Source organism: Rhinoderma darwinii, unplaced genomic scaffold (assembly GCF_050947455.1).
Source record: "Rhinoderma darwinii isolate aRhiDar2 unplaced genomic scaffold, aRhiDar2.hap1 Scaffold_247, whole genome shotgun sequence".
Taxonomy (NCBI): domain Eukaryota; kingdom Metazoa; phylum Chordata; class Amphibia; order Anura; family Rhinodermatidae; genus Rhinoderma; species Rhinoderma darwinii.
The window spans coordinates 1-25,715 of record NW_027462768.1 but is presented as its reverse complement, the minus strand read 5'-3'; the positions used below and the strand labels follow the sequence as shown (position 1 = coordinate 25,715).

The following is a 25,715-nucleotide window of genomic DNA, read 5'->3' as shown; positions in this document are numbered from 1 at the left end:
TTCACCTCCCGCTTAGTAGCTGTAAATGTGTGTGAGCCTGCAGGGCCCCATGGAATTGCCTAGGAGTAGGCTGAATCGCTGCAAGGGGTGAACAGCAGTATGGGACAGGCTCGGGCAAGGCAAGGGCCGCTCGGGTTATCGCTTCTCGGCCTTTTGGCTAAGCTCAAGTAGTTTAGTCACTAGGCAGTCCAGAACCAGGACAGTAGCCCCTTCGGCCTTGTGGCATCGGCGATTTATCGTCTTAAGCCACATGCTGCTATAGGGGGGGTGAATCCTGCTGTATGGATATTTAAGGAGGGATCGCAGGATTGACTCTATGGAGGAAATCTCTGTTCTTTATTGCCCTTAGGAACTGCGGATCATGTTGGAGGACCGAGGGGATTTGCCGGCTTCGGTGCGGCTGCGAAACACCATTCGTATTCGGATACAGGAAGGATATCGGGAGAAGATCAACGATCATTACATCTTTGAGAAGATTTTGCTGGGTCATCTTGCTTTTCAACCGGAGGAACTGCTGTGTTTCCAGGATTTTTCCAGGTCTGGTTTTTTTGATCTAACCTTCTATGCAATTGGGAACTGTCATAATTTATACCAACGTTATCAAAAATTTGAAAAACATGCGGATTTTGAAGGGATAAAATTGGAATTCCTTTATATGCATGAGGAAGTGCTTCTAACTGTGCACGTTTTTAACCCTTACATTGATGAAGATGATATTACAAGTTTTCTCTTGAGATACTGTGCAAGGGTGAGATACCTGAAGAAATTGACCAATAAGTGGGGAGTATGGAATGGCAAGAGGCAGTACGTGGTGGTCTTTAAAGAAGATCCTGGAGATCCTAGAGGTCGGAGAACTCCACCAGCTTTCTTCTCCCTGGGTAAGAGCAGAGGACGTTTGTTCTATAGAGGTCAATCTTATTACTGCAGGAATTGTATGTCATATGGACACTTACAAGAGAGTTGCCCATCTGGCCAAAAATGTTCAAATTGCAACAGTGCGGAACATACTACCAGAGGATGCCCCAAGTTAAAAAAAACCTGTGATTTATGCGGGAAGGATGACCATTTGTTTGGGGCATGTCCAGCAAGGGTGAGAAAGAAAACATATGCGGAAGCAGCAAAAAGCGGTCCCTCTGAGCCATCTATGACCGCAATACAAACCTCCATTCAACAGGACATAGAAGACATTCTAACAGAGAATAATTTTTTGGACATCCTAAGCAGCAGTAATTTACCTCCAAATTTACCGGTTGAGCAGGAGATATCAAGTGGAGAAAGTCCGGAGGTTGTTGCCTCTGGGGGGGGAAACCCCCTTGGAGGCAGCCTTGTTTCTTCTTTCCTTACAGGTGCGGTCCAGCAGGAGGAGGGTCCGGCTACGAAGAGGAAGAAGAGTCCAAACAGAGAGGCGTCACAAAGTCAGGAGTCCAGTAAAGAGGAGAATCAGCAAGGAAAAAGAGAAGCTCCAGAAGAGAAGATCATTGTGGAGGAGGAAGAGGGGGACGAGATGGATAAAACCGTGTGTCTTAAAAGGCCAGGAGGAAAGAAAGGCAAAGGGGAGGGAAGATGTAAAAAGAAAGCCTTACAGGAGTCTGATGGAGAGGGTGAACCTGTCACCCTTCGGAGGATGTGTAGTAGTGACTCAGGAACATGAGTGCACTAAAATGTTTCTCCTTAAATGTAAGGAGTATTAAAGGAAAGGTGAGAAGAGCAGCAGTTTTAAGTTATTTGGGTTCTATGCCGGCAGATATTTTGTTTTTACAGGAATGTGGCATAGGTTTTGATGTGGACATTAAGCCATTAGAAAAGGAATGGACTAAAGGGCCTTCAGTATGGTCCACTGGTCTAGATAATAGATCAGCAGGTATTTGTATTTTGTTTAACAGCCCAGATTGGGAAATTTTAAGTTTTCAGGAAATTATACCTGGACGTTTGCTTTACGTAACTGCTGTTCTGCACAAAAAAGTTTTCCGTTTCTTTAATATTTATGCACCTCCCGGGAAAAAAGGGAGGGTGGAGCTTTTGGAAGCACTTTCTCTCTTTGTTCCAGATGCGAGACCAACAATTATCTGCGGTGATTTCAACACTGTCCTGGACAAAAGAGATCGGAAGAGGAAAAGGGACCAAGAAGACACTAAAGAGGACATTGCTAGTAAAGTACTGAGAACTTTGGTATCTGATACAAATCTAACAGACGCATGGGTCTCGTGTAAGGCAGGTGATGCTGGGTACACATGGTCAAATGGACAAACCAGCTCACGTATAGATTACGTGTTTGTGTCAAAAAATTTAACAATTATTGATTGTAAGTTAGAGGATAATGTATTTTCAGACCATCATGGGTTATTAGTTGAAATAGGTTTTGAAGGAGGTTTAGAATGTGGAAGAGGGTTCTGGAAGCTAAACAGACTTCTTTTAGAAGACCAGAGAGTAGTAGAAAGTTTTTCTAATATGTTTTTTAAGTTTAAGTTTTCCAGAATCAAATATACGTCCAGTCTTTGCTGGTGGCTACGTGTTAAAAAAGACATTAAAAATTTCTTCAAAAAGTGGGGACGGAAGATCGCCGCAGAAAAAAGAGAAGAGCTACATGGTGTAGTTTTTAAACTTCGGGCCCTACAGGCTGCAAAAGAAAGGGGTTATGATGTGGAGGAAAGGATCTCCTTTCTTAAAATGGAAAGGGAGAAAAAAATTAAGGAGAATGGTAAAAAAATTATTTTTGGTACTAAAACAAAATGGGTTGAAGAAGGAGAGAAATGTTCAAGTTATTTCTTTAAAAAAATTAAGAAGAAGGAAAAAATGATCTCTTTAAAATATGGAGATGGGTATGTGGAGAATACCCAGGGGATGCTTAAAGTGGCAAGCAACTTTTATGCATCTCTATTTTCACAGGAGAGAAGAGATAATAGTTGTGTTAATCAATTTCTAAATGTTTTAGATTCTAATCTGACGGAGGAAGACTGTAAAGGCCTACTGGAGGAGGTAACAGAAGAGGAAATTTTGGATACTTTAAAAAGCTTTGGTAAAAACAAAACCCCTGGAGTAGATGGGCTGACATATGAATTTTATATAAAGTTTTGGGATATTATAAAAGAGGAGGTTACCTTGATATGCAGAGATATTTTAAAGGAGTCCTCTGTACCCTCTAGCCTTCAGGAGGGGGTTATTACTTTGTTATTTAAAGGAGGTGACAAGCAGGACATTGGAAACTGGAGGCCGATAACTTTATTAAATTGTGATATGAAACTAGCGGCAAAAATTTTGGCCAATAGAATGAAAAAGGTCATTCACAAGGTAATAGGTGAGGACCAATCCTGTGCAGTACCTGGGAGATGCATTGCCCAGAGCTTGTCAGTACTGAGAGATGCGTTACTGTATAGTACAGACAGGAAACAAGCAGTTTGTTTATTAAGTCTTGATTTCAAAAAAGCTTATGATTCAGTTAACCAGTCCTTTTTATTTCAGGTCTTGGAGAAAATGGGGTTTCCGACCGGTTTTGTTAATAAAATTAAAACCCTATATAAGGGAGCATATAGTACTGTTGAAATTAATGGTATGTTTAGTGAAGGGGTGCCACTCTTGTGTGGAGTAAGGCAGGGGTGCCCTCTTTCACCAATCCTCTTTATTTGTGCTTTGGAGCCATTTTTAATAACCTTGAGGAATGATAAGATTATCAGAGGAATTTTTTTGCCTGGGTCTAATGGAGATCAAGTGAAATGCATTGCATATATGGATGATGTTAATATTGTTGCATCTACAGGCACAAGTGTACAGCGAGTCATCCTTTGGTCAAGAATGTTTGAAGGTGCCGCAGGGTTAGTACTTAATATTAACAAATGTGCTTGTATGACATTGGGTGCATGGCAGCAAGAACTGCCAGACCAGATAAAATTATCTGATAAAATAAAAGTCCTTGGGATTTGGTTCAATAAAGAGGTCTCAGGAGAGGAAAGTTGGGAGATGGTCAAAACTAAAATGCAAAATAAAGTAAATTTTTGGAAATTAAGGGATCTCTCCATGGAAGGTAAAGTTTTGGTAATCAAAGCAGAACTTTTGCCGGTCATTTTATTTGTGGGCCTTGTATTTCCCATGAATAATTTATGGTTAAAAAGACTTAAAAAAGTTTTATTCTTTTTTCTTTGGAGCTCGCAGATGGAAAAACTATCCAGAGACAAGGTATGCAGAGAAAAAAGGCAAGGAGGCAAGAGTATGCCTGATCTTGATATGTTCATTTACTTGAAATTTTTCAGCTTCGTGATAAAATGTGTGTTATCCAATACAAAATGTGGTATGTGGACATTATTCTTCACAGGTTATGTCCTGCAGAAATATTCATGGGTAAAGTTGGAGTTACACAGACCTTATGCTCTGATTCTCCCCAAGTTTTACGAGGTGGTGGAAAAAATTGTAGTGCAGTTTAAACTACAGCATGTAAACATTGAGGTGTTAAAAGATCAGAGAAAGCTAACATATTACGTGCAGCAAAAGAAAATTACATTACCAATCGAACGGTATCCAGTTGCAGTAGCCAAACAAATTTGGAAAAATGTCTCTGCTAATTGTTTATTTAATCCGCAGAAGGATCTAGCCTGGGCAGCAGTGCATCAGTGTGTCCCTGTTAGGGATTTTCAGCATAATAGGGGTTTAGTTAGATCAGCCAAATGTCCCAGAAGCCATTGTGGTGAGTCAGAAACTGTGGAACATCTACTATGGGCGTGTAAATATGCAAATGACGTCTGGGAGAAAGCATCTAGCTTCATAAAGGAGGTTGGTAAGGTGCAGACTATTGGTTACAAACAGGTACTATATGGAGTCTCCTTAAATCTAATGAGATGTGAAAACCGAGTCGCTTGGCAAGTGATAAATTCTGTGAAAGATGCATTGTGGAAAGCAAGAAACATCGCTCTCTTTAAAAAAGAAGAGATTACTCCCAGAGATTGTATTAAATTGGTGGTTGCTAACATGTACATCTATTTTCTGTTGGATTGTAAAAAATCGCAAAGTAATGCTGTGAATTTGTGGAAAGTTGAGCAGTGGTCAAATTATTTCCAGATTTAATTGACTTTCTATTTTTCTGTTTTTCAGAATATCAGCCTCATGGACAGCCTTAAAGGGAAAGGAACATTGTAAAGGGAAAGATATGAGGATATCTGGTGTTATGGCTAGATGTAATGCTATTGTGTAGAAGTGTAATTCAATTACATTGTAATATTTTTGTGTTATGAGGAATATCATATGATTCTGATTGTATTGTGTTTTCTTTTTGTGGTATTTCTATTGTATTATGGTTTTGTGATATATTTGTAAAATTTGGTGAAGATTTGTGTATTTTTTGTGTGAGATGTATAAATTGTATTGTGTTTCTCAATAAAAAGATAAAAAAAAAATCTGTTCTTATCAGTTTAATATCTGATACGTCCCCTATCTGGGGACCATATATTAAATGGATTTTTAGAACAGGGAGATGGAAATAGAGCTTGCTCTGTCCACTCCACGCATTGACCTGGTATTGCAGTATTTCCAGGACCGGTGCACCCTTCCCTTATGTGTTGACTAAAATCAGATTCCAAAAGTGTTTTTTCTCTTTGCCATTGTTTCTGTCTTTCTGAAGGGATCTCCCCTTTTAATCCCATTATTTCAACACCTGTTGGACAATGCATTTGTACAGTCATGTGTGATAATGAGCTCATTTATTAAATGCAATTAATGAATACATTGCCACCTCTTGTTGTGTGTGTGTGTGTGTGTGTGTGTGTGTCTTCTGTGTTTCTGTGTTTCCGGCATTTCACATTGGAACAGCTCATTCACCTTCCTTGTCTTCTCTCCGCCCTCCCTCCCTCCCTCCTAGGTAAGTTAAAGAGCTGCACCTGAGCCAGCCACTGATTGATGCAGCACCACAGTCAAATAGTGGAGTGGAGTGGAGTAGGGGAACAGCAAACAGCCATTAAAGCAGCCAGCCGCCTACCCGCCACAATGGACCTACCTGTGTACACTAGGTGGATGTGATGGAATGTACTGTCGTCCCTACATTTCAAGAAGAAGTAAGAATTGCAGTTGCAACAAACCCTTGCTTGCCTACAAAGAGAGCAGCAATTTGGATTTGTTACTATGTTACCTGGAAGAATAACAAACTGTGCAAGGATGGAGGTTGTAGGAGCAAAGAGAAGTTGTCTGTAAAGTTGGTGGATGCCTATTTTCCATTTTGCAGTCCCTTGTCTCCCTCTTGTGGCCTCCTGGAGGCAAATAAATGTGCAAAAAAAAGACAGCCTGGCGGCCGGCTGTTGCAGTGTTGCCCTCTCAGGCAACACTGAGTGACTGACTGAGCCTCACAGTCTTATATAAAGTTCAGACGGAACTTTGCACGTGTCATAGTGGAGCCCTCAGGATTCCAGAGCCAGCTTTCTGACATCATAATGGGGCCTGCCTCAGAGATAAAAGCCTGGGCCCAGGCAGTGTTGTTCAGTGCTGCTCAGCAGGCAGCACAGGACTGGATTAAAGCTGATACAAGGTGTAAAGGAACAAGGGGTGGCTGTGGGCATGCACTTGCTGCCGCTGCCAGTGTTTATCTGCATGGCAGGAGGGCATTTGGGCGTTGCCAGGAAGGCGTTTTTATGTAGATTCCTCCTCTTTCAGCACTGCATTGTGGTGCAAGCAAAAGAAGCAAATCCTGTCTGGCTTCCTCTCCGGCCTTTATTCACCTCCCGCTTAGTAGCTGTAAATGTGTGTGAGCCTGCAGGGCCCCATGGAATTGCCTAGGAGTAGGCTGAATCGCTGCAAGGGGTGAACAGCAGTATGGGACAGGCTCGGGCAAGGCAAGGGCCGCTCGGGTTATCGCTTCTCGGCCTTTTGGCTAAGATCAAGTGTAGTATCTGTTCTTATCAGTTTAATATCTGATACGTCCCCTATCTGGGGACCATATATTAAATGGATTTTTAGAACAGGGAGATGGAAATAGAGCTTGCTCTGTCCACTCCACGCATTGACCTGGTATTGCAGTATTTCCAGGACCGGTGCACCCTTCCCTTATGTGTTGACTAAAATCAGATTCCAAAAGTGTTTTTTCTCTTTGCCATTGTTTCTGTCTTTCTGAAGGGATCTCCCCTTTTAATCCCATTATTTCAACACCTGTTGGACAATGCATTTGTACAGTCATGTGTGATAATGAGCTCATTTATTAAATGCAATTAATGAATACATTGCCACCTCTTGTTGTGTGTGTGTGTGTGTGTGTGTGTGTGTCTTCTGTGTTTCTGTGTTTCCGGCATTTCACATTGGAACAGCTCATTCACCTTCCTTGTCTTCTCTCCGCCCTCCCTCCCTCCCTCCTAGGTAAGTTAAAGAGCTGCACCTGAGCCAGCCACTGATTGATGCAGCACCACAGTCAAATAGTGGAGTGGAGTGGAGTAGGGGAACAGCAAACAGCCATTAAAGCAGCCAGCCGCCTACCCGCCACAATGGACCTACCTGTGTACACTAGGTGGATGTGATGGAATGTACTGTCGTCCCTACATTTCAAGAAGAAGTAAGAATTGCAGTTGCAACAAACCCTTGCTTGCCTACAAAGAGAGCAGCAATTTGGATTTGTTACTATGTTACCTGGAAGAATAACAAACTGTGCAAGGATGGAGGTTGTAGGAGCAAAGAGAAGTTGTCTGTAAAGTTGGTGGATGCCTATTTTCCATTTTGCAGTCCCTTGTCTCCCTCTTGTGGCCTCCTGGAGGCAAATAAATGTGCAAAAAAAAGACAGCCTGGCGGCCGGCTGTTGCAGTGTTGCCCTCTCAGGCAACACTGAGTGACTGACTGAGCCTCACAGTCTTATATAAAGTTCAGACGGAACTTTGCACGTGTCATAGTGGAGCCCTCAGGATTCCAGAGCCAGCTTTCTGACATCATAATGGGGCCTGCCTCAGAGATAAAAGCCTGGGCCCAGGCAGTGTTGTTCAGTGCTGCTCAGCAGGCAGCACAGGACTGGATTAAAGCTGATACAAGGTGTGAAGGAACAAGGGGTGGCTGTGGGCATGCACTTGCTGCCGCTGCCAGTGTTTATCTGCATGGCAGGAGGGCATTTGGGCGTTGCCAGGAAGGCGTTTTTATGTAGATTCCTCCTCTTTCAGCACTGCATTGTGGTGCAAGCAAAAGAAGCAAATCCTGTCTGGCTTCCTCTCCGGCCTTTATTCACCTCCCGCTTAGTAGCTGTAAATGTGTGTGAGCCTGCAGGGCCCCATGGAATTGCCTAGGAGTAGGCTGAATCGCTGCAAGGGGTGAACAGCAGTATGGGACAGGCTCGGGCAAGGCAAGGGCCGCTCGGGTTATCGCTTCTCGGCCTTTTGGCTAAGATCAAGTGTAGTATCTGTTCTTATCAGTTTAATATCTGATACGTCCCCTATCTGGGGACCATATATTAAATGGATTTTTAGAACAGGGAGATGGAAATAGAGCTTGCTCTGTCCACTCCACGCATTGACCTGGTATTGCAGTATTTCCAGGACCGGTGCACCCTTCCCTTATGTGTTGACTAAAATCAGATTCCAAAAGTGTTTTTTCTCTTTGCCATTGTTTCTGTCTTTCTGAAGGGATCTCCCCTTTTAATCCCATTATTTCAACACCTGTTGGACAATGCATTTGTACAGTCATGTGTGATAATGAGCTCATTTATTAAATGCAATTAATGAATACATTGCCACCTCTTGTTGTGTGTGTGTGTGTGTGTGTGTGTGTGTCTTCTGTGTTTCTGTGTTTCCGGCATTTCACATTGGAACAGCTCATTCACCTTCCTTGTCTTCTCTCCGCCCTCCCTCCCTCCCTCCTAGGTAAGTTAAAGAGCTGCACCTGAGCCAGCCACTGATTGATGCAGCACCACAGTCAAATAGTGGAGTGGAGTGGAGTAGGGGAACAGCAAACAGCCATTAAAGCAGCCAGCCGCCTACCCGCCACAATGGACCTACCTGTGTACACTAGGTGGATGTGATGGAATGTACTGTCGTCCCTACATTTCAAGAAGAAGTAAGAATTGCAGTTGCAACAAACCCTTGCTTGCCTACAAAGAGAGCAGCAATTTGGATTTGTTACTATGTTACCTGGAAGAATAACAAACTGTGCAAGGATGGAGGTTGTAGGAGCAAAGAGAAGTTGTCTGTAAAGTTGGTGGATGCCTATTTTCCATTTTGCAGTCCCTTGTCTCCCTCTTGTGGCCTCCTGGAGGCAAATAAATGTGCAAAAAAAAGACAGCCTGGCGGCCGGCTGTTGCAGTGTTGCCCTCTCAGGCAACACTGAGTGACTGACTGAGCCTCACAGTCTTATATAAAGTTCAGACGGAACTTTGCACGTGTCATAGTGGAGCCCTCAGGATTCCAGAGCCAGCTTTCTGACATCATAATGGGGCCTGCCTCAGAGATAAAAGCCTGGGCCCAGGCAGTGTTGTTCAGTGCTGCTCAGCAGGCAGCACAGGACTGGATTAAAGCTGATACAAGGTGTGAAGGAACAAGGGGTGGCTGTGGGCATGCACTTGCTGCCGCTGCCAGTGTTTATCTGCATGGCAGGAGGGCATTTGGGCGTTGCCAGGAAGGCGTTTTTATGTAGATTCCTCCTCTTTCAGCACTGCATTGTGGTGCAAGCAAAAGAAGCAAATCCTGTCTGGCTTCCTCTCCGGCCTTTATTCACCTCCCGCTTAGTAGCTGTAAATGTGTGTGAGCCTGCAGGGCCCCATGGAATTGCCTAGGAGTAGGCTGAATCGCTGCAAGGGGTGAACAGCAGTATGGGACAGGCTCGGGCAAGGCAAGGGCCGCTCGGGTTATCGCTTCTCGGCCTTTTGGCTAAGATCAAGTGTAGTATCTGTTCTTATCAGTTTAATATCTGATACGTCCCCTATCTGGGGACCATATATTAAATGGATTTTTAGAACAGGGAGATGGAAATAGAGCTTGCTCTGTCCACTCCACGCATTGACCTGGTATTGCAGTATTTCCAGGACCGGTGCACCCTTCCCTTATGTGTTGACTAAAATCAGATTCCAAAAGTGTTTTTTCTCTTTGCCATTGTTTCTGTCTTTCTGAAGGGATCTCCCCTTTTAATCCCATTATTTCAACACCTGTTGGACAATGCATTTGTACAGTCATGTGTGATAATGAGCTCATTTATTAAATGCAATTAATGAATACATTGCCACCTCTTGTTGTGTGTGTGTGTGTGTGTGTGTGTGTGTCTTCTGTGTTTCTGTGTTTCCGGCATTTCACATTGGAACAGCTCATTCACCTTCCTTGTCTTCTCTCCGCCCTCCCTCCCTCCCTCCTAGGTAAGTTAAAGAGCTGCACCTGAGCCAGCCACTGATTGATGCAGCACCACAGTCAAATAGTGGAGTGGAGTGGAGTAGGGGAACAGCAAACAGCCATTAAAGCAGCCAGCCGCCTACCCGCCACAATGGACCTACCTGTGTACACTAGGTGGATGTGATGGAATGTACTGTCGTCCCTACATTTCAAGAAGAAGTAAGAATTGCAGTTGCAACAAACCCTTGCTTGCCTACAAAGAGAGCAGCAATTTGGATTTGTTACTATGTTACCTGGAAGAATAACAAACTGTGCAAGGATGGAGGTTGTAGGAGCAAAGAGAAGTTGTCTGTAAAGTTGGTGGATGCCTATTTTCCATTTTGCAGTCCCTTGTCTCCCTCTTGTGGCCTCCTGGAGGCAAATAAATGTGCAAAAAAAAGACAGCCTGGCGGCCGGCTGTTGCAGTGTTGCCCTCTCAGGCAACACTGAGTGACTGACTGAGCCTCACAGTCTTATATAAAGTTCAGACGGAACTTTGCACGTGTCATAGTGGAGCCCTCAGGATTCCAGAGCCAGCTTTCTGACATCATAATGGGGCCTGCCTCAGAGATAAAAGCCTGGGCCCAGGCAGTGTTGTTCAGTGCTGCTCAGCAGGCAGCACAGGACTGGATTAAAGCTGATACAAGGTGTGAAGGAACAAGGGGTGGCTGTGGGCATGCACTTGCTGCCGCTGCCAGTGTTTATCTGCATGGCAGGAGGGCATTTGGGCGTTGCCAGGAAGGCGTTTTTATGTAGATTCCTCCTCTTTCAGCACTGCATTGTGGTGCAAGCAAAAGAAGCAAATCCTGTCTGGCTTCCTCTCCGGCCTTTATTCACCTCCCGCTTAGTAGCTGTAAATGTGTGTGAGCCTGCAGGGCCCCATGGAATTGCCTAGGAGTAGGCTGAATCGCTGCAAGGGGTGAACAGCAGTATGGGACAGGCTCGGGCAAGGCAAGGGCCGCTCGGGTTATCGCTTCTCGGCCTTTTGGCTAAGATCAAGTGTAGTATCTGTTCTTATCAGTTTAATATCTGATACGTCCCCTATCTGGGGACCATATATTAAATGGATTTTTAGAACAGGGAGATGGAAATAGAGCTTGCTCTGTCCACTCCACGCATTGACCTGGTATTGCAGTATTTCCAGGACCGGTGCACCCTTCCCTTATGTGTTGACTAAAATCAGATTCCAAAAGTGTTTTTTCTCTTTGCCATTGTTTCTGTCTTTCTGAAGGGATCTCCCCTTTTAATCCCATTATTTCAACACCTGTTGGACAATGCATTTGTACAGTCATGTGTGATAATGAGCTCATTTATTAAATGCAATTAATGAATACATTGCCACCTCTTGTTGTGTGTGTGTGTGTGTGTGTGTGTGTGTCTTCTGTGTTTCTGTGTTTCCGGCATTTCACATTGGAACAGCTCATTCACCTTCCTTGTCTTCTCTCCGCCCTCCCTCCCTCCCTCCTAGGTAAGTTAAAGAGCTGCACCTGAGCCAGCCACTGATTGATGCAGCACCACAGTCAAATAGTGGAGTGGAGTGGAGTAGGGGAACAGCAAACAGCCATTAAAGCAGCCAGCCGCCTACCCGCCACAATGGACCTACCTGTGTACACTAGGTGGATGTGATGGAATGTACTGTCGTCCCTACATTTCAAGAAGAAGTAAGAATTGCAGTTGCAACAAACCCTTGCTTGCCTACAAAGAGAGCAGCAATTTGGATTTGTTACTATGTTACCTGGAAGAATAACAAACTGTGCAAGGATGGAGGTTGTAGGAGCAAAGAGAAGTTGTCTGTAAAGTTGGTGGATGCCTATTTTCCATTTTGCAGTCCCTTGTCTCCCTCTTGTGGCCTCCTGGAGGCAAATAAATGTGCAAAAAAAAGACAGCCTGGCGGCCGGCTGTTGCAGTGTTGCCCTCTCAGGCAACACTGAGTGACTGACTGAGCCTCACAGTCTTATATAAAGTTCAGACGGAACTTTGCACGTGTCATAGTGGAGCCCTCAGGATTCCAGAGCCAGCTTTCTGACATCATAATGGGGCCTGCCTCAGAGATAAAAGCCTGGGCCCAGGCAGTGTTGTTCAGTGCTGCTCAGCAGGCAGCACAGGACTGGATTAAAGCTGATACAAGGTGTGAAGGAACAAGGGGTGGCTGTGGGCATGCACTTGCTGCCGCTGCCAGTGTTTATCTGCATGGCAGGAGGGCATTTGGGCGTTGCCAGGAAGGCGTTTTTATGTAGATTCCTCCTCTTTCAGCACTGCATTGTGGTGCAAGCAAAAGAAGCAAATCCTGTCTGGCTTCCTCTCCGGCCTTTATTCACCTCCCGCTTAGTAGCTGTAAATGTGTGTGAGCCTGCAGGGCCCCATGGAATTGCCTAGGAGTAGGCTGAATCGCTGCAAGGGGTGAACAGCAGTATGGGACAGGCTCGGGCAAGGCAAGGGCCGCTCGGGTTATCGCTTCTCGGCCTTTTGGCTAAGATCAAGTGTAGTATCTGTTCTTATCAGTTTAATATCTGATACGTCCCCTATCTGGGGACCATATATTAAATGGATTTTTAGAACAGGGAGATGGAAATAGAGCTTGCTCTGTCCACTCCACGCATTGACCTGGTATTGCAGTATTTCCAGGACCGGTGCACCCTTCCCTTATGTGTTGACTAAAATCAGATTCCAAAAGTGTTTTTTCTCTTTGCCATTGTTTCTGTCTTTCTGAAGGGATCTCCCCTTTTAATCCCATTATTTCAACACCTGTTGGACAATGCATTTGTACAGTCATGTGTGATAATGAGCTCATTTATTAAATGCAATTAATGAATACATTGCCACCTCTTGTTGTGTGTGTGTGTGTGTGTGTGTGTGTGTCTTCTGTGTTTCTGTGTTTCCGGCATTTCACATTGGAACAGCTCATTCACCTTCCTTGTCTTCTCTCCGCCCTCCCTCCCTCCCTCCTAGGTAAGTTAAAGAGCTGCACCTGAGCCAGCCACTGATTGATGCAGCACCACAGTCAAATAGTGGAGTGGAGTGGAGTAGGGGAACAGCAAACAGCCATTAAAGCAGCCAGCCGCCTACCCGCCACAATGGACCTACCTGTGTACACTAGGTGGATGTGATGGAATGTACTGTCGTCCCTACATTTCAAGAAGAAGTAAGAATTGCAGTTGCAACAAACCCTTGCTTGCCTACAAAGAGAGCAGCAATTTGGATTTGTTACTATGTTACCTGGAAGAATAACAAACTGTGCAAGGATGGAGGTTGTAGGAGCAAAGAGAAGTTGTCTGTAAAGTTGGTGGATGCCTATTTTCCATTTTGCAGTCCCTTGTCTCCCTCTTGTGGCCTCCTGGAGGCAAATAAATGTGCAAAAAAAAGACAGCCTGGCGGCCGGCTGTTGCAGTGTTGCCCTCTCAGGCAACACTGAGTGACTGACTGAGCCTCACAGTCTTATATAAAGTTCAGACGGAACTTTGCACGTGTCATAGTGGAGCCCTCAGGATTCCAGAGCCAGCTTTCTGACATCATAATGGGGCCTGCCTCAGAGATAAAAGCCTGGGCCCAGGCAGTGTTGTTCAGTGCTGCTCAGCAGGCAGCACAGGACTGGATTAAAGCTGATACAAGGTGTGAAGGAACAAGGGGTGGCTGTGGGCATGCACTTGCTGCCGCTGCCAGTGTTTATCTGCATGGCAGGAGGGCATTTGGGCGTTGCCAGGAAGGCGTTTTTATGTAGATTCCTCCTCTTTCAGCACTGCATTGTGGTGCAAGCAAAAGAAGCAAATCCTGTCTGGCTTCCTCTCCGGCCTTTATTCACCTCCCGCTTAGTAGCTGTAAATGTGTGTGAGCCTGCAGGGCCCCATGGAATTGCCTAGGAGTAGGCTGAATCGCTGCAAGGGGTGAACAGCAGTATGGGACAGGCTCGGGCAAGGCAAGGGCCGCTCGGGTTATCGCTTCTCGGCCTTTTGGCTAAGATCAAGTGTAGTATCTGTTCTTATCAGTTTAATATCTGATACGTCCCCTATCTGGGGACCATATATTAAATGGATTTTTAGAACAGGGAGATGGAAATAGAGCTTGCTCTGTCCACTCCACGCATTGACCTGGTATTGCAGTATTTCCAGGACCGGTGCACCCTTCCCTTATGTGTTGACTAAAATCAGATTCCAAAAGTGTTTTTTCTCTTTGCCATTGTTTCTGTCTTTCTGAAGGGATCTCCCCTTTTAATCCCATTATTTCAACACCTGTTGGACAATGCATTTGTACAGTCATGTGTGATAATGAGCTCATTTATTAAATGCAATTAATGAATACATTGCCACCTCTTGTTGTGTGTGTGTGTGTGTGTGTGTGTGTGTCTTCTGTGTTTCTGTGTTTCCGGCATTTCACATTGGAACAGCTCATTCACCTTCCTTGTCTTCTCTCCGCCCTCCCTCCCTCCCTCCTAGGTAAGTTAAAGAGCTGCACCTGAGCCAGCCACTGATTGATGCAGCACCACAGTCAAATAGTGGAGTGGAGTGGAGTAGGGGAACAGCAAACAGCCATTAAAGCAGCCAGCCGCCTACCCGCCACAATGGACCTACCTGTGTACACTAGGTGGATGTGATGGAATGTACTGTCGTCCCTACATTTCAAGAAGAAGTAAGAATTGCAGTTGCAACAAACCCTTGCTTGCCTACAAAGAGAGCAGCAATTTGGATTTGTTACTATGTTACCTGGAAGAATAACAAACTGTGCAAGGATGGAGGTTGTAGGAGCAAAGAGAAGTTGTCTGTAAAGTTGGTGGATGCCTATTTTCCATTTTGCAGTCCCTTGTCTCCCTCTTGTGGCCTCCTGGAGGCAAATAAATGTGCAAAAAAAAGACAGCCTGGCGGCCGGCTGTTGCAGTGTTGCCCTCTCAGGCAACACTGAGTGACTGACTGAGCCTCACAGTCTTATATAAAGTTCAGACGGAACTTTGCACGTGTCATAGTGGAGCCCTCAGGATTCCAGAGCCAGCTTTCTGACATCATAATGGGGCCTGCCTCAGAGATAAAAGCCTGGGCCCAGGCAGTGTTGTTCAGTGCTGCTCAGCAGGCAGCACAGGACTGGATTAAAGCTGATACAAGGTGTGAAGGAACAAGGGGTGGCTGTGGGCATGCACTTGCTGCCGCTGCCAGTGTTTATCTGCATGGCAGGAGGGCATTTGGGCGTTGCCAGGAAGGCGTTTTTATGTAGATTCCTCCTCTTTCAGCACTGCATTGTGGTGCAAGCAAAAGAAGCAAATCCTGTCTGGCTTCCTCTCCGGCCTTTATTCACCTCCCGCTTAGTAGCTGTAAATGTGTGTGAGCCTGCAGGGCCCCATGGAATTGCCTAGGAGTAGGCTGAATCGCTGCAAGGGGTGAACAGCAGTATGGGACAGGCTCGGGCAAGGCAAGGGCCGCTCGGGTTATCGCTTCTCGGCCTTTTGGCTAAGATCAAGTGTAGTATCTGTTCTTATCAGTTTAATATCTGATACGTCCCCTATCTGGGGACCATATATTAAATGGATTTTTAGAACAGGGAGATGGAAATAGAGCTTGCTCTGTCCACTCCACGCATTGACCTGGTATTGCAGTATTTCCAGGACCGGTGCACCCTTCCCTTATGTGTTGACTAAAATCAGATTCCAAAAGTGTTTTTTCTCTTTGCCATTGTTTCTGTCTTTCTGAAGGGATCTCCCCTTTTAATCCCATTATTTCAACACCTGTTGGACAATGCATTTGTACAGTCATGTGTGATAATGAGCTCATTTATTAAATGCAATTAATGAATACATTGCCACCTCTTGTTGTGTGTGTGTGTGTGTGTGTGTGTGTGTCTTCTGTGTTTCTGTGTTTCCGGCATTTCACATTGGAACAGCTCATTCACCTTCCTTGTCTTCTCTCCGCCCTCCCTCCCTCCCTCCTAGGTAAGTTAAAGAGCTGCACCTGAGCCAGCCACTGATTGATGCAGCACCACAGTCAAATAGTGGAGTGGAGTGGAGTAGGGGAACAGCAAACAGCCATTAAAGCAGCCAGCCGCCTACCCGCCACAATGGACCTACCTGTGTACACTAGGTGGATGTGATGGAATGTACTGTCGTCCCTACATTTCAAGAAGAAGTAAGAATTGCAGTTGCAACAAACCCTTGCTTGCCTACAAAGAGAGCAGCAATTTGGATTTGTTACTATGTTACCTGGAAGAATAACAAACTGTGCAAGGATGGAGGTTGTAGGAGCAAAGAGAAGTTGTCTGTAAAGTTGGTGGATGCCTATTTTCCATTTTGCAGTCCCTTGTCTCCCTCTTGTGGCCTCCTGGAGGCAAATAAATGTGCAAAAAAAAGACAGCCTGGCGGCCGGCTGTTGCAGTGTTGCCCTCTCAGGCAACACTGAGTGACTGACTGAGCCTCACAGTCTTATATAAAGTTCAGACGGAACTTTGCACGTGTCATAGTGGAGCCCTCAGGATTCCAGAGCCAGCTTTCTGACATCATAATGGGGCCTGCCTCAGAGATAAAAGCCTGGGCCCAGGCAGTGTTGTTCAGTGCTGCTCAGCAGGCAGCACAGGACTGGATTAAAGCTGATACAAGGTGTGAAGGAACAAGGGGTGGCTGTGGGCATGCACTTGCTGCCGCTGCCAGTGTTTATCTGCATGGCAGGAGGGCATTTGGGCGTTGCCAGGAAGGCGTTTTTATGTAGATTCCTCCTCTTTCAGCACTGCATTGTGGTGCAAGCAAAAGAAGCAAATCCTGTCTGGCTTCCTCTCCGGCCTTTATTCACCTCCCGCTTAGTAGCTGTAAATGTGTGTGAGCCTGCAGGGCCCCATGGAATTGCCTAGGAGTAGGCTGAATCGCTGCAAGGGGTGAACAGCAGTATGGGACAGGCTCGGGCAAGGCAAGGGCCGCTCGGGTTATCGCTTCTCGGCCTTTTGGCTAAGATCAAGTGTAGTATCTGTTCTTATCAGTTTAATATCTGATACGTCCCCTATCTGGGGACCATATATTAAATGGATTTTTAGAACAGGGAGATGGAAATAGAGCTTGCTCTGTCCACTCCACGCATTGACCTGGTATTGCAGTATTTCCAGGACCGGTGCACCCTTCCCTTATGTGTTGACTAAAATCAGATTCCAAAAGTGTTTTTTCTCTTTGCCATTGTTTCTGTCTTTCTGAAGGGATCTCCCCTTTTAATCCCATTATTTCAACACCTGTTGGACAATGCATTTGTACAGTCATGTGTGATAATGAGCTCATTTATTAAATGCAATTAATGAATACATTGCCACCTCTTGTTGTGTGTGTGTGTGTGTGTGTGTGTGTGTCTTCTGTGTTTCTGTGTTTCCGGCATTTCACATTGGAACAGCTCATTCACCTTCCTTGTCTTCTCTCCGCCCTCCCTCCCTCCCTCCTAGGTAAGTTAAAGAGCTGCACCTGAGCCAGCCACTGATTGATGCAGCACCACAGTCAAATAGTGGAGTGGAGTGGAGTAGGGGAACAGCAAACAGCCATTAAAGCAGCCAGCCGCCTACCCGCCACAATGGACCTACCTGTGTACACTAGGTGGATGTGATGGAATGTACTGTCGTCCCTACATTTCAAGAAGAAGTAAGAATTGCAGTTGCAACAAACCCTTGCTTGCCTACAAAGAGAGCAGCAATTTGGATTTGTTACTATGTTACCTGGAAGAATAACAAACTGTGCAAGGATGGAGGTTGTAGGAGCAAAGAGAAGTTGTCTGTAAAGTTGGTGGATGCCTATTTTCCATTTTGCAGTCCCTTGTCTCCCTCTTGTGGCCTCCTGGAGGCAAATAAATGTGCAAAAAAAAGACAGCCTGGCGGCCGGCTGTTGCAGTGTTGCCCTCTCAGGCAACACTGAGTGACTGACTGAGCCTCACAGTCTTATATAAAGTTCAGACGGAACTTTGCACGTGTCATAGTGGAGCCCTCAGGATTCCAGAGCCAGCTTTCTGACATCATAATGGGGCCTGCCTCAGAGATAAAAGCCTGGGCCCAGGCAGTGTTGTTCAGTGCTGCTCAGCAGGCAGCACAGGACTGGATTAAAGCTGATACAAGGTGTGAAGGAACAAGGGGTGGCTGTGGGCATGCACTTGCTGCCGCTGCCAGTGTTTATCTGCATGGCAGGAGGGCATTTGGGCGTTGCCAGGAAGGCGTTTTTATGTAGATTCCTCCTCTTTCAGCACTGCATTGTGGTGCAAGCAAAAGAAGCAAATCCTGTCTGGCTTCCTCTCCGGCCTTTATTCACCTCCCGCTTAGTAGCTGTAAATGTGTGTGAGCCTGCAGGGCCCCATGGAATTGCCTAGGAGTAGGCTGAATCGCTGCAAGGGGTGAACAGCAGTATGGGACAGGCTCGGGCAAGGCAAGGGCCGCTCGGGTTATCGCTTCTCGGCCTTTTGGCTAAGATCAAGTGTAGTATCTGTTCTTATCAGTTTAATATCTGATACGTCCCCTATCTGGGGACCATATATTAAATGGATTTTTAGAACAGGGAGATGGAAATAGAGCTTGCTCTGTCCACTCCACGCATTGACCTGGTATTGCAGTATTTCCAGGACCGGTGCACCCTTCCCTTATGTGTTGACTAAAATCAGATTCCAAAAGTGTTTTTTCTCTTTGCCATTGTTTCTGTCTTTCTGAAGGGATCTCCCCTTTTAATCCCATTATTTCAACACCTGTTGGACAATGCATTTGTACAGTCATGTGTGATAATGAGCTCATTTATTAAATGCAATTAATGAATACATTGCCACCTCTTGTTGTGTGTGTGTGTGTGTGTGTGTGTGTGTCTTCTGTGTTTCTGTGTTTCCGGCATTTCACATTGGAACAGCTCATTCACCTTCCTTGTCTTCTCTCCGCCCTCCCTCCCTCCCTCCTAGGTAAGTTAAAGAGCTGCACCTGAGCCAGCCACTGATTGATGCAGCACCACAGTCAAATAGTGGAGTGGAGTGGAGTAGGGGAACAGCAAACAGCCATTAAAGCAGCCAGCCGCCTACCCGCCACAATGGACCTACCTGTGTACACTAGGTGGATGTGATGGAATGTACTGTCGTCCCTACATTTCAAGAAGAAGTAAGAATTGCAGTTGCAACAAACCCTTGCTTGCCTACAAAGAGAGCAGCAATTTGGATTTGTTACTATGTTACCTGGAAGAATAACAAACTGTGCAAGGATGGAGGTTGTAGGAGCAAAGAGAAGTTGTCTGTAAAGTTGGTGGATGCCTATTTTCCATTTTGCAGTCCCTTGTCTCCCTCTTGTGGCCTCCTGGAGGCAAATAAATGTGCAAAAAAAAGACAGCCTGGCGGCCGGCTGTTGCAGTGTTGCCCTCTCAGGCAACACTGAGTGACTGACTGAGCCTCACAGTCTTATATAAAGTTCAGACGGAACTTTGCACGTGTCATAGTGGAGCCCTCAGGATTCCAGAGCCAGCTTTCTGACATCATAATGGGGCCTGCCTCAGAGATAAAAGCCTGGGCCCAGGCAGTGTTGTTCAGTGCTGCTCAGCAGGCAGCACAGGACTGGATTAAAGCTGATACAAGGTGTGAAGGAACAAGGGGTGGCTGTGGGCATGCACTTGCTGCCGCTGCCAGTGTTTATCTGCATGGCAGGAGGGCATTTGGGCGTTGCCAGGAAGGCGTTTTTATGTAGATTCCTCCTCTTTCAGCACTGCATTGTGGTGCAAGCAAAAGAAGCAAATCCTGTCTGGCTTCCTCTCCGGCCTTTATTCACCTCCCGCTTAGTAGCTGTAAATGTGTGTGAGCCTGCAGGGCCCCATGGAATTGCCTAGGAGTAGGCTGAATCGCTGCAAGGGGTGAACAGCAGTATGGGACAGGCTCGGGCAAGGCAAGGGCCGCTCGGGTTATCGCTTCTCGGCCTTTTGGCTAAGATCAAGTGTAGTACTTTAGGGTATTGCCTTGTTTCTTGGTCAGGAGGTGCCCTGGTACCCTTTTCCTTGGCCTGGGGGGATCGTTTCTCTTAGGAGAGACTTCACCCCTCTGCTGCTATTGGGGAGGAGGATTAGTCCAGGGCAACGGGGAGCGATCACCTGCCTGGTACTCCGGTACTGAAGGTATTTCTTTGGAGATTGCTGGAATTCTTTTGGAGCAGGATGGAGGAAATTCCCGAACATATGCGAACCAGGAATGCGGTCCGGTTTTTCGTGGAGGAATCTGAGAGGCAAAGGAAGGATTTGGAGTTCATCACGAAGGTCCTTTTGTTGGATTTCTTTCAGCTGGAGAGATCGTGCATTTTGGCGGTGATGGACTATCCGAGGAGAGGGTGCTTTGACGTTACCTTCGCTACAGAAGAAATTTATTCTGATTTTTTGGAACGCTTGAAGGAAGGTAAAAGGGACCCAAGACTTGTGGGTGTGAAGGTAACACCACATTTTGTGCCAAACAAGAAGTTGGTGGTCGTAAAGATGTTTTCGCCTTACGTGGAAGAAGAGGACATTAAGTCATTTCTCACTAAGTTTTGTGAGGAGGTGGTGGGAAAGGGGAAAGTGTTTAACCCCTTTGGATTTTGGACTGGGAAATGGAAATTTCTTTGTAAATTTGCAAGAATTGGTGAATCTGGAAACCTATTGTTTCCTCCAGCGCGGTTTAAGATTGGAAGTGCATGTGGAAATTTATTTTTTTTGGGAATGGATATGTTTTGTTTGAATTGTAAAGATTATGGTCATGAGAGAGAAACGTGTGAGAAAGTAATGTGTACAAAATGTCTGCAAGAGGGACATAAGTATAATGAATGTCAGAAAGGGAAAGTATGTAATATGTGTGGAGAGGAGGGGCACATATTCAAATCATGCCCAAAGAAAAGCAAACGTGAGGTACAAGACGAAAATAAGAAGATAGTCAAAAGAAAGGAAGCGGAAGTTAGTTTGGAAGAAGGAAAGCTTCAGAAATTGGAAGGAAGTGGGCAAAGTGATGAGAAAAAAAGGAAAAAAGCAGAGAGAAAGAAAAAAAGTGTCATTTCAGAAGAGGAAAGAGCAGAAAGAGACAGGTTACTGGAAGAAGTAGAGCAGTTACGTAGTAAAATTAATTTTGAAAAAATGCGGAGAAGGGTGCGGCTCTGTGTAAGAGAAAATTTACCAGGGTTTCTTGAACGGTATGGTGTGCCAACGTGGTTAGCGTGCATTGTAAACTGTGAATGGGATGGTAATGATTTGCAGGAACATTTAGTGGATATGTTAGGAACTATTGCTGTTAAAAAAGGAATGTTTTTTTGATTTCTTAAAAGGAAAAAAGGAAAGAGGAAAACAAAAGTTAATTATACGTTTTCAGTTTTCATTGTGATGATCTAAGTCTTTTTTATTTTGAATTTTATGATTTTTAAGACGTGATCTGAATGATTAAAAAAAAAAAAAAAAAAAAAAAAAAAAAAAATCTGTTCTTATCAGTTTAATATCTGATACGTCCCCTATCTGGGGACCATATATTAAATGGATTTTTAGAACAGGGAGATGGAAATAGAGCTTGCTCTGTCCACTCCACGCATTGACCTGGTATTGCAGTATTTCCAGGACCGGTGCACCCTTCCCTTATGTGTTGACTAAAATCAGATTCCAAAAGTGTTTTTTCTCTTTGCCATTGTTTCTGTCTTTCTGAAGGGATCTCCCCTTTTAATCCCATTATTTCAACACCTGTTGGACAATGCATTTGTACAGTCATGTGTGATAATGAGCTCATTTATTAAATGCAATTAATGAATACATTGCCACCTCTTGTTGTGTGTGTGTGTGTGTGTGTGTGTGTGTCTTCTGTGTTTCTGTGTTTCCGGCATTTCACATTGGAACAGCTCATTCACCTTCCTTGTCTTCTCTCCGCCCTCCCTCCCTCCCTCCTAGGTAAGTTAAAGAGCTGCACCTGAGCCAGCCACTGATTGATGCAGCACCACAGTCAAATAGTGGAGTGGAGTGGAGTAGGGGAACAGCAAACAGCCATTAAAGCAGCCAGCCGCCTACCCGCCACAATGGACCTACCTGTGTACACTAGGTGGATGTGATGGAATGTACTGTCGTCCCTACATTTCAAGAAGAAGTAAGAATTGCAGTTGCAACAAACCCTTGCTTGCCTACAAAGAGAGCAGCAATTTGGATTTGTTACTATGTTACCTGGAAGAATAACAAACTGTGCAAGGATGGAGGTTGTAGGAGCAAAGAGAAGTTGTCTGTAAAGTTGGTGGATGCCTATTTTCCATTTTGCAGTCCCTTGTCTCCCTCTTGTGGCCTCCTGGAGGCAAATAAATGTGCAAAAAAAAGACAGCCTGGCGGCCGGCTGTTGCAGTGTTGCCCTCTCAGGCAACACTGAGTGACTGACTGAGCCTCACAGTCTTATATAAAGTTCAGACGGAACTTTGCACGTGTCATAGTGGAGCCCTCAGGATTCCAGAGCCAGCTTTCTGACATCATAATGGGGCCTGCCTCAGAGATAAAAGCCTGGGCCCAGGCAGTGTTGTTCAGTGCTGCTCAGCAGGCAGCACAGGACTGGATTAAAGCTGATACAAGGTGTGAAGGAACAAGGGGTGGCTGTGGGCATGCACTTGCTGCCGCTGCCAGTGTTTATCTGCATGGCAGGAGGGCATTTGGGCGTTGCCAGGAAGGCGTTTTTATGTAGATTCCTCCTCTTTCAGCACTGCATTGTGGTGCAAGCAAAAGAAGCAAATCCTGTCTGGCTTCCTCTCCGGCCTTTATTCACCTCCCGCTTAGTAGCTGTAAATGTGTGTGAGCCTGCAGGGCCCCATGGAATTGCCTAGGAGTAGGCTGAATCGCTGCAAGGGGTGAACAGCAGTATGGGACAGGCTCGGGCAAGGCAAGGGCCGCTCGGGTTATCGCTTCTCGGCCTTTTGGCTAAGATCAAGTGTAGTATCTGTTCTTATCAGTTTAATATCTGATACGTCCCCTATCTGGGGACCATATATTAAATGGATTTTTAGAACAGGGAGATGGAAATAGAGCTTGCTCTGTCCACTCCACGCATTGACCTGGTATTGCAGTATTTCCAGGACCGGTGCACCCTTCCCTTATGTGTTGACTAAAATCAGATTCCAAAAGTGTTTTTTCTCTTTGCCATTGTTTCTGTCTTTCTGAAGGGATCTCCCCTTTTAATCCCATTATTTCAACACCTGTTGGACAATGCATTTGTACAGTCATGTGTGATAATGAGCTCATTTATTAAATGCAATTAATGAATACATTGCCACCTCTTGTTGTGTGTGTGTGTGTGTGTGTGTGTGTGTCTTCTGTGTTTCTGTGTTTCCGGCATTTCACATTGGAACAGCTCATTCACCTTCCTTGTCTTCTCTCCGCCCTCCCTCCCTCCCTCCTAGGTAAGTTAAAGAGCTGCACCTGAGCCAGCCACTGATTGATGCAGCACCACAGTCAAATAGTGGAGTGGAGTGGAGTAGGGGAACAGCAAACAGCCATTAAAGCAGCCAGCCGCCTACCCGCCACAATGGACCTACCTGTGTACACTAGGTGGATGTGATGGAATGTACTGTCGTCCCTACATTTCAAGAAGAAGTAAGAATTGCAGTTGCAACAAACCCTTGCTTGCCTACAAAGAGAGCAGCAATTTGGATTTGTTACTATGTTACCTGGAAGAATAACAAACTGTGCAAGGATGGAGGTTGTAGGAGCAAAGAGAAGTTGTCTGTAAAGTTGGTGGATGCCTATTTTCCATTTTGCAGTCCCTTGTCTCCCTCTTGTGGCCTCCTGGAGGCAAATAAATGTGCAAAAAAAAGACAGCCTGGCGGCCGGCTGTTGCAGTGTTGCCCTCTCAGGCAACACTGAGTGACTGACTGAGCCTCACAGTCTTATATAAAGTTCAGACGGAACTTTGCACGTGTCATAGTGGAGCCCTCAGGATTCCAGAGCCAGCTTTCTGACATCATAATGGGGCCTGCCTCAGAGATAAAAGCCTGGGCCCAGGCAGTGTTGTTCAGTGCTGCTCAGCAGGCAGCACAGGACTGGATTAAAGCTGATACAAGGTGTGAAGGAACAAGGGGTGGCTGTGGGCATGCACTTGCTGCCGCTGCCAGTGTTTATCTGCATGGCAGGAGGGCATTTGGGCGTTGCCAGGAAGGCGTTTTTATGTAGATTCCTCCTCTTTCAGCACTGCATTGTGGTGCAAGCAAAAGAAGCAAATCCTGTCTGGCTTCCTCTCCGGCCTTTATTCACCTCCCGCTTAGTAGCTGTAAATGTGTGTGAGCCTGCAGGGCCCCATGGAATTGCCTAGGAGTAGGCTGAATCGCTGCAAGGGGTGAACAGCAGTATGGGACAGGCTCGGGCAAGGCAAGGGCCGCTCGGGTTATCGCTTCTCGGCCTTTTGGCTAAGATCAAGTGTAGTATCTGTTCTTATCAGTTTAATATCTGATACGTCCCCTATCTGGGGACCATATATTAAATGGATTTTTAGAACAGGGAGATGGAAATAGAGCTTGCTCTGTCCACTCCACGCATTGACCTGGTATTGCAGTATTTCCAGGACCGGTGCACCCTTCCCTTATGTGTTGACTAAAATCAGATTCCAAAAGTGTTTTTTCTCTTTGCCATTGTTTCTGTCTTTCTGAAGGGATCTCCCCTTTTAATCCCATTATTTCAACACCTGTTGGACAATGCATTTGTACAGTCATGTGTGATAATGAGCTCATTTATTAAATGCAATTAATGAATACATTGCCACCTCTTGTTGTGTGTGTGTGTGTGTGTGTGTGTGTGTCTTCTGTGTTTCTGTGTTTCCGGCATTTCACATTGGAACAGCTCATTCACCTTCCTTGTCTTCTCTCCGCCCTCCCTCCCTCCCTCCTAGGTAAGTTAAAGAGCTGCACCTGAGCCAGCCACTGATTGATGCAGCACCACAGTCAAATAGTGGAGTGGAGTGGAGTAGGGGAACAGCAAACAGCCATTAAAGCAGCCAGCCGCCTACCCGCCACAATGGACCTACCTGTGTACACTAGGTGGATGTGATGGAATGTACTGTCGTCCCTACATTTCAAGAAGAAGTAAGAATTGCAGTTGCAACAAACCCTTGCTTGCCTACAAAGAGAGCAGCAATTTGGATTTGTTACTATGTTACCTGGAAGAATAACAAACTGTGCAAGGATGGAGGTTGTAGGAGCAAAGAGAAGTTGTCTGTAAAGTTGGTGGATGCCTATTTTCCATTTTGCAGTCCCTTGTCTCCCTCTTGTGGCCTCCTGGAGGCAAATAAATGTGCAAAAAAAAGACAGCCTGGCGGCCGGCTGTTGCAGTGTTGCCCTCTCAGGCAACACTGAGTGACTGACTGAGCCTCACAGTCTTATATAAAGTTCAGACGGAACTTTGCACGTGTCATAGTGGAGCCCTCAGGATTCCAGAGCCAGCTTTCTGACATCATAATGGGGCCTGCCTCAGAGATAAAAGCCTGGGCCCAGGCAGTGTTGTTCAGT

The 25,715-nt window shown here is 45.6% G+C and overlaps 12 non-coding genes and 2 pseudogenes across 12 annotated transcripts; all 14 read left to right on the top strand.

The window, feature by feature from the left end:
• The first annotated feature begins 5,350 nt into the window (after positions 1-5,350).
• Positions 5,351-5,534, top strand: LOC142702924 (U2 spliceosomal RNA). The gene has a single exon (XR_012867310.1). It is a non-coding gene; the product is annotated as a U2 spliceosomal RNA (small nuclear RNA).
• A 1,290-nt stretch (positions 5,535-6,824) lies between these two features.
• LOC142702899 (U2 spliceosomal RNA) lies at positions 6,825-7,015 on the top strand. Its single transcript, XR_012867287.1, has one exon. It is a non-coding gene; the product is annotated as a U2 spliceosomal RNA (small nuclear RNA).
• A 1,290-nt stretch (positions 7,016-8,305) lies between these two features.
• On the top strand, positions 8,306-8,496 carry LOC142702898 (U2 spliceosomal RNA). Its single transcript, XR_012867286.1, has one exon. It is a non-coding gene; the product is annotated as a U2 spliceosomal RNA (small nuclear RNA).
• Positions 8,497-9,786: 1,290 nt separating this feature from the next.
• Positions 9,787-9,977, top strand: LOC142702897 (U2 spliceosomal RNA). Its single transcript, XR_012867285.1, has one exon. It is a non-coding gene; the product is annotated as a U2 spliceosomal RNA (small nuclear RNA).
• A 1,290-nt stretch (positions 9,978-11,267) lies between these two features.
• Positions 11,268-11,458, top strand: LOC142702896 (U2 spliceosomal RNA). Its single transcript, XR_012867284.1, has one exon. It is a non-coding gene; the product is annotated as a U2 spliceosomal RNA (small nuclear RNA).
• Positions 11,459-12,748: 1,290 nt separating this feature from the next.
• On the top strand, positions 12,749-12,939 carry LOC142702894 (U2 spliceosomal RNA). The gene has a single exon (XR_012867283.1). It is a non-coding gene; the product is annotated as a U2 spliceosomal RNA (small nuclear RNA).
• Positions 12,940-14,229: 1,290 nt separating this feature from the next.
• On the top strand, positions 14,230-14,420 carry LOC142702893 (U2 spliceosomal RNA). The gene has a single exon (XR_012867282.1). It is a non-coding gene; the product is annotated as a U2 spliceosomal RNA (small nuclear RNA).
• Positions 14,421-15,710: 1,290 nt separating this feature from the next.
• On the top strand, positions 15,711-15,901 carry LOC142702933 (U2 spliceosomal RNA). Its single transcript, XR_012867312.1, has one exon. It is a non-coding gene; the product is annotated as a U2 spliceosomal RNA (small nuclear RNA).
• A 1,290-nt stretch (positions 15,902-17,191) lies between these two features.
• LOC142702929 (U2 spliceosomal RNA) lies at positions 17,192-17,382 on the top strand. The gene has a single exon (XR_012867311.1). It is a non-coding gene; the product is annotated as a U2 spliceosomal RNA (small nuclear RNA).
• A 1,290-nt stretch (positions 17,383-18,672) lies between these two features.
• LOC142702916 (U2 spliceosomal RNA) lies at positions 18,673-18,863 on the top strand. Its single transcript, XR_012867303.1, has one exon. It is a non-coding gene; the product is annotated as a U2 spliceosomal RNA (small nuclear RNA).
• A 1,290-nt stretch (positions 18,864-20,153) lies between these two features.
• LOC142702930 (U2 spliceosomal RNA) lies at positions 20,154-20,264 on the top strand (annotated as a pseudogene).
• Positions 20,265-21,615: 1,351 nt separating this feature from the next.
• LOC142702925 (U2 spliceosomal RNA) lies at positions 21,616-21,829 on the top strand (annotated as a pseudogene).
• Positions 21,830-23,119: 1,290 nt separating this feature from the next.
• LOC142702904 (U2 spliceosomal RNA) lies at positions 23,120-23,310 on the top strand. The gene has a single exon (XR_012867292.1). It is a non-coding gene; the product is annotated as a U2 spliceosomal RNA (small nuclear RNA).
• Positions 23,311-24,600: 1,290 nt separating this feature from the next.
• Positions 24,601-24,791, top strand: LOC142702892 (U2 spliceosomal RNA). Its single transcript, XR_012867281.1, has one exon. It is a non-coding gene; the product is annotated as a U2 spliceosomal RNA (small nuclear RNA).
• The last annotated feature ends 924 nt before the right edge of the window (positions 24,792-25,715 follow it).